This window comes from Lagopus muta, chromosome 6 (assembly GCF_023343835.1).
Source record: "Lagopus muta isolate bLagMut1 chromosome 6, bLagMut1 primary, whole genome shotgun sequence".
NCBI classification, from domain to species: Eukaryota; Metazoa; Chordata; class Aves; order Galliformes; family Phasianidae; genus Lagopus; species Lagopus muta.
The window spans coordinates 34,394,981-34,401,071 of NC_064438.1; positions in this window are offsets into that span (position 1 = coordinate 34,394,981).

Consider the following 6,091-nt stretch of genomic DNA (forward strand, 5'->3'; position numbering starts at 1 on the left):
TGGATTAAGCTGTCTAGATATGACGCATGTAAAATGGAAATGCTTTTTTATAGAAGCTCGCAACCAGTTGATTCAGAAAACAGTGAGTGGACATCCCTTCTGAAGAGGAAAGGTCCTCTCGAGCGTGTATAAACAGATGCTGCCAGCTATTCTTTAAGAATTCTTAACTATCCATCACAAATACTTCAAAGTCACTTGGCACAGCAATATATTGTAGTGATCTTCCTGTGCAAACAAACATCTAAAAATGCTTCTGCTTATGCTCATTAATATAAGTGCCTTCAACAACATATTGAAAGTGACTTCTACATCTGGTTGCTTTGAAATTTATTAATAAGCACATGCTGTTTAATAAATGATTTTTTAAATAAAAAAATATTTAGAATTTATGTTTGGGAGATTAATTTTTTTGTCTTTTCAGACAGCGGAGAAAATAGACAGTTTTCACTTTTTTTTTTCTCTATGTATGTATCTGCTGTGGATTACCTGTATTTTCTGCCAAGATACCAGGTAGTGCACAAAAGGGGGAGCTTTGCAAAGGTCAGGGAAAACATCCTTTAATGCCAACGAGGCAGTGAAATGCTGAATTGGGAACCCACCCTGGAAGGTCACACTGTGAATAATTTAAAGAAAGAAAAACTGTACCGGTTGTGCTTCATGATTTTGCATTACAATGATGGCCTTACCCTGCAACAGTGCAGCCATCTGGATTTCTTTTACAGCTGTTACTGATTTTTGTTTCCACACTGAGAGGTGGTTAATTAGAGCCTACTCTTTTACCATTTGGGTTTGCATTTTGAGGATGCTTCCTTGTGGGTTGAAGCTTTGATGAGCTAGTCAAAATCTCTTCGTTTCCATTGTGCTTTTTTGTAGGATATACCCCCCTATACGCATGGCAGACCTCTTAGAGAAATTACAATTATCAAGCTGGTACAATGTGTATAAGGCTTGTCAGAGTGCCTGAACATTTGCTGAGTATTGATTTTTCTGCACTATGGAAATTAATGGGAAAAATTTAAATCTTGAAGTCTCCTTCCTGACCTACTGCTTTAAACAAATTGTACAGAGGGCATTATCAAAGCTGGGATCTGACAGACGGCCAAGAGAGGGTGACGTATGAGTGCTTGGAGTCTTTGCACAAGTTGGAACAATTAAAACTAAGCAAAAAAATGTCAGGAAAGTGCAAAATAGTGTTTTATCCCAATTGAAACCAGATTACTTCAGAAACCAAAAGGTTCCTCTCCTGTTACAGCTTTCAAATAGCCCTCACAAACTTCAGCTGTCACCACCTGGTGCAATAGAGGCGTGTTTGCTGGCCTCTGGCTGTCATTGCTGGCCTTTTCTGGCTTTGTTTCCAGGGGAGAAAGAGGTCATGGTGGCTAAAATGAAGTTAGCATGAGTTTTCAAAAAGGTTTGTATTTTAAAACACCTGTTACGTATTTCACCATGTGACTTCCAGTTCTGGGCAAACAAAAGTAAAGGTGAGAACAGAAAGTCAAGTGCTAACATTGACTTGAAGTGCTCTTAGTTCAGTACTGCCAAACCAGAATTTGCAGACCATCAACTGCACAAAACCCGCCATCTGCTTAGGAAGGATAAAGAAATAAAAACCAGAAGTTTGTTCATTCATTCATTTATTTATTTTGAGATTTTATTCACAAATTTCTCTCCACAACTGGAGGTGGAACCATTTTGTTTTAAGAAATACTGAACTCTCAGCGCTGCAGTGTACAGGGAAAAAAATAGGAGCACTTTAATGAAATAGCTAAAGTGGGCAAAATTGCAGGTTGTTGAGATACAGGGCAAAAACACATTGCTATTAAATTGTTGCTTAGACAATGACAAGAAGGATTAGTTTTTTGTATTCCTCTACTGTAATGAAGCTGTTGGATGAATAAGGCAGCAAATAAAGCTAATCAATAAAAGAGGAAATCCTGTGGCAGCAAACAGACTGCTGCAATGCAACAAACTGTAAGTACTGAGTGAATTAAGATCTTGGACAGAATGATTCTGTGAAGGGGCTCACATCTTTTGTGACAGCTGGACCTGAGCGAAAAGAGAGGAGTGACTGCCACAAACATCCTCATTCTCTCTTACATCACAGACATGGAAAATTACACTGCTGGGGCACCTTGCCACTGCACCGTGCCACAGATACAAATTTACATTTGTGGGAGGCTCAGCCTGCCCCAGTGTGTGTAGATGCTGCAGCCTCAGTCAGGTGCAGGTGTTGGACGGGTTCTGTATGCTGCATCTAACTTCCTCCTGACACTTGGATGATGGCAAGGAAAGACTGTATGCAGCACATGAATTACTGTAATTTCTGTTCTTTTGTACTGAGCTGATCTCCACTGACAACATTAAGACTGAAGCTGTACCTCTGATGCACCAGACACTATAAGGCTGGGAACCTTGTGGTTTCCAAATGGTGTTTCATCAATAAATGTTGACTGCATAAAACCCAATTAATTTACATGTTGGTTTATATTTTTTTCCTTTTATCTAGTTCCTGTCCTCCTTCCTACTGCTTTTTCCCTTTTGTTCCTCCAGTTAGCAGTGCTGCAGTCTTCCTTCACCAATGGCATCTCTCAGTCCCAGTTCTGCTTCCTGTTAGACAGGCTCCAGGTGTTCAGAGATCCAGGAGTCACTTCCACGCATTATACACAACTTCATCTCTCCCCCTCTTTATTTTTGTTTGTTTTTGTTTTAGCCATGTAATTACATTTTATTTAACTTATAATACTTATAAACCCAAAATCTCTGCCTTTGTTTCCCCAGCCTTGGGCCCTTTTTCTGCTAGGTTTGTAAGCATTTAAAATTTAAAGATTCAAATTTAATTACATGTTAAGAAATTTTGCTGAGCTTTTTCATTTTCTCAGAATTGTTCATCTCAACAATGCTTCTTGTATCCTCAGATTCAGGCAATGTCTCAAATGTGCATAAGAAACGTGAGAAGTGAAAGGGTGACTGAGTCATACGAATTTACTTTCTTGACTTTTTGTTCAGGGCATTTCTTCACATGAACTGCTTTCCTATTTGTACTTCCTCTCTATTTCTTCTTCCTTGGTCTGATGAAAGAGTGCTAGCACAAAGAGCTGCTCAGTAACAACAGCCTTTGTGTGGTAAAGGGCAAAGAGGTGAGCTACTTCCATCCAGGATGGAAAGAGAGAGATGAAAAGAAGGACACAAGAGGAAACATATTCACAGCATGAGCATTAATAACTGGTCTCTGCCAAACACTTTAAGGTTGGTGCTTCTGGCCACGTAAAATGTCTTGATCACAGCTGCCAAGTGAGTCAGTATGTTTTCTGTATAAATTCAGAGGTATGACCCAAAGAGCTTCCTGTGGCAAATTACAGTTCTAAGAGCTGACAGATTGCTGTACTGTTTGTAGTCAGTCTCTGCCACCCCAAAATCCTGGTGACTGCCTGCTTGCAAAGACGAAGAAAGCCTGCATTTTCCAAATGACCAGCAAGTTTCCATTTTCATTAGATGTTGACATGCCTAGTTTTGGCATTCTTGTAACATAACAGCAATCCCTGTACATTTCTTAGTCACAGCCAAGGCTTCTGGGGATTTCGCAAATAGTGTATTAAAATTGTGAGGTAACGGATATTTGATATACAGATAAGATCAGTGACTAAAAGATGTTTTGAGAGCTAGGAGAGCCACTTGTTCTGTATCTGTGAGGAGCAGAGCTTCTCTCCTCAACTCACTGCGTGCTTCAGCTGAGGGAAAAGACACTCATGGCGTTCTCAGACAGCTCTAGAGCTGCTAAAAGCAGTGATCCAGAGCTACACATATTGAGGAGAAAGAACACCAATGTAATGGCTTTGGAGCAAAAATGATTGTTTTGACAACGTGTCATGACGTCCCAAAGGTGGTGCAAAGAGAAAGAGGAAAAGATGGAGAGGGTAATATCTTAATTTCTTCTTTTCCCCAACATCTGCAGACTTCTGTTGGTATTTTCCCCTTTGGGTCTGAAGGACAATCATGGGCCTTGGAATGGATTATTCATCTCCTGGATGAATTCTGGATGTATTTGCTGCAGAGGAAAAATGATGAAGACAGACGTGGTCTCTTCACTCTAACGTCCTTTAATAACCCATAATCTGCTTTGGCAGCTTATTTCTGTATGCTAATACAATGGATTTGCAGTTCTGAAAAATGTCAATATCAGCACAGTAAACAGACTTTTAGCATGCAAAAAAAAAAAAAGAAAAGAGATGTTCGTAAACCCATAGGCTCTAGTAATCACTGCTGTTAATTAATGTCTTTATTATCTCTAAATTGAAGTAATACTGTGAACCACTTCTGCTTACTGCTTAACTTTACTTAACTGTCCAGTCATTTGTCACAACAATGACTAACCAAGATGCCAAGCCCCTATGCAAATGTGTTCCCCTGCTCTTAGGGGACTGTTAGTTAGCAAGCTGCCCATTTAATTCTGAACACGCGGGAACTGCTGTGTAGTGTGAATATGATGGACCAGCAGACTTGTTTCAGTGCCAAAATGCATCACAATCAGACACAATTTTTCAGTGCCACATTACCTTTCACAGAACTCTCCTGACACACATAGGCTTTTGTTTTCTTCTTTCTGAACCATCATTAGATGTTCAGGGATCCAGGAAGTGAAACTCACCATGAGACTTTTTACATGGCTGGCACACAGCCTTCTTTTTCTTCCAATTCTGAGGTAGAAATGGCTGTGAAAGAATTTAGCTGTCTTTTTTTTCCTTGTTTCCTGTTACTTTTGCAATGACCTCTGAACTTGCATTTATTCTAGGATTATACCAAGAGCTGTGGGATTGAAATTTATGTGAATAAAATAATGTTTTTTTAAAGTGCCAATTATTTAGTAGGGTCACGTGATATGATTTGGCATGCTAACAGTATGATGCTGAGTGTGATACCTAACACACCTTAGCTCTATGTCCCCAATTTGCAGTGGGGTGCAACCAAGGAGTTTCAGCCTCATTAAGTACAACCTGCACATACTATTATATAAAGCTATAAATGACAGCCATGAACTATGAGACTGCTTCTGTTTGATGTAGTATTTTGCTGCAGTTCTGACAGACCATTGTGAGGTGTGAAGGTGCACAGTATCTTTTAGGGAATCACCAGAGAGAACTGGAAAAGCTGAAAAGCTCTCAATACCAAAAGTTTGCCTCTGGGTTAGAAACAGAAGCTTCAGTATACAACTCAGTGTTGCAGAACTGTTGTTGATGTGAAGAAAGACAAAACCTTGCCCACCTTTCCAACTCCACCAAGAGGTCTAACAAAAGATGCTACTGCTACCTTCAAACTTTATAAGCATTGCTTCTAGGAGCTGTACAATGTAAAGGTGAGGCACAGCTTTACTTACAGGAATGGTATTTCCTAACATCGCTGGCTTGCTGGTGCAATAGAGTGGATCCAGGCTGTCCTGCTCCTTCAACCCCCCTCAGATGGGAGCTGTATGTCCTACTGAGGTGCTAGAGAGGCTCAGCAGACTAGAAACACTGAATCACTGTATATTTTCTATGCACTTACATGAGCACAGCTCTCCCTCAGCACAGCTCTCTCTTCAGGCTGCTGTGGTCAGTTCAAGAGCAACAGCAGACTGCCAAGTCCATGGTTATTGTGAGGCAAAGTCTGTACATTTGTGAGAAGCAAAGGATCAACAAATATTAAATAATAAAGTAAAAAGTGAGAATAGAGCACTACGCTGTCCTTGCTTGTATTCAATCATGCCATTGGTCATCACTTTCAGTCTGTTTCGTCTTCCCCATTTTATGGACAGTATTATTAGCTCTATATACTCAAATGGTCCTATAGCATTGCACTGACCTGTAGCTTTGCCTCCTTTTTTTTGTGGAGATCTTTGCCCACCTTCTCGTGGAGCCTTCCTTCTCTTCATCATTCACACCAGTCCTTATTTTGTTTGTCACTTACTGAGAATGGGCAGCACCCGCTCCTAGTGCTGTGTGCTGGTCAGGCAAAATGAGGTCTGTCACAGGAAAATTTAAAAAAAGGTCATTTCTTTCCTTCCTGCAGGGCTCTGCAACAGTGTGAGTCTTGAGCCTCAGCAGGGCAGTGAATGGGA